This window comes from Wasmannia auropunctata, unplaced genomic scaffold (genome assembly GCF_000956235.1).
Source record: "Wasmannia auropunctata unplaced genomic scaffold, wasmannia.A_1.0 LD336076.1, whole genome shotgun sequence".
NCBI lineage: Eukaryota > Metazoa > Arthropoda > Insecta > Hymenoptera > Formicidae > Wasmannia > Wasmannia auropunctata.
Genome location: NW_012026814.1, coordinates 6,824,993 through 6,826,759, shown reverse-complemented (window position 1 = coordinate 6,826,759; position 1,767 = coordinate 6,824,993).

Sequence of the window (1,767 nt, the reverse complement as noted above, 5' to 3'; positions counted from 1 at the left end):
TAAGAGACAGGTTTAAAATTAAAGAACTAAAATTTATATAAAAAATTATTGATAAATGTACCTGAAGTGACAGCCATATATACATTACTAATAGTTATTTTACATATTGTTATCTAATCATTAATTCGCTCTGTTAGTGATGGAAGCGACGTGCAGACGGAATGAAGCCAGAGAAGGAATAAAGGAAATAAAGTAAAGATCTAAAGATCTAATAAGTTGGGGAAATGAATGTTTCTTCAGAAACTTTAGAAAAGGGATAGAAGGATAAAAATAGGAAGATAATTTTCTGATAAACATTCTATATACGTATTATATTATATACATATACTATATACATAGGGTATCTTTGTTTATATTTAACTTTGTTTATATTTAATTCATGAGATGCTGCTTTTTTCACATAAATCATTTCGGGAACTTTTTGTTGTTAAACATTTGTTCTTTAAAATAAGCATTTTATACCAATCAAAGCATAAAATTTCATTAAAATAATATATAATATATAATATATAATATATAATATATACATATATATTATTTGTATATTTATATATATATGTATATACACACTCCGCGCCAAAATTAAAGGATTACCTATTCTGATCACTAAAAATAGGCAAATTTCAAGAGAGTATAACTTCATCAAAAATGATCGTAACATAATGATCAAAAAAACATTTTAAAGCAGCTTAAAGTCTCTACTTTCTCTCTAATATATTAACTTTATTTATATTAACCTTTATTTTATATTTTCTGCCACACGCACGCTTAGGCTGTACTCCGTTATTTACTGCGAGTGCAGAAAATCTTACAGTTAACGTTTCGTACACTATAGATTTTCATTACTCAGTAAATAGCGAAATGCAATCCCTATTCATTCACGAGCTGTTTCATCACGAGCTATTATCATCAGCTGTCAAACTGTTAATGTCAAACTTGCCGCGAAACGCTTGATAACATTGGATGCAACATTCTTTGCAAAAATTGAAGTTTAATAATGAAATTCAAATTGTTAATTTTTATTTTCAAAAAAAATTTATTGGTCAAAATTAAAGAAAAAAATAGGCAAAACAAATTTATATAATTAAAATTCATAAAAAACCGAAACATTTTAAAAGAAATTTAGGAAATTAAATACGACACATTAATCAATAAAACATATATATTTTTCTTTCTATTTCTTTTTTTTTGTCACTTTATAAAGATTGAAAAAGAACTGAAAAAAAATTTCTTGAAGTAATATAAATTGAGTTTGCTTTTTTAATTATATAATACAATTTTTCTGTTACCTGTACTTGTTGAAATTTTTTAATAAACATATAAATTTTATGGAAATAATTTTGAAAAGGGAATTTTTGAGAGCAATCTGTTACAAAGGGCAGTTATCAATGGATCCCATGTCTCGTCTGCTATTGGCAACATCGCTCGATATAGCGGCGGCCAAAATTCATTTGCAAAAGTTACGATAAGATTATCTAAAAATAAAAATTGATACATAACAGTATAATTTAAAAGAACTAATATAAGTAATATAAGTTTATAATAGAAATTGTAATTATAATTTATATATTTTCGTAAATAATTACGCAAATAATTGCTTTTTGTAACCTTTTGTTTAAAAAAATAATAAGCAGAATAAATAAAAACATTAAAATAAAATATAATAAAATATTTTAATTTGTAAAGTAATATTTAACACTTCTAGCTCCCTACTTTTAGCTTCCTGCTCTTTTTTTAAGTTGATAAATTGACTTGATGTTATTATAT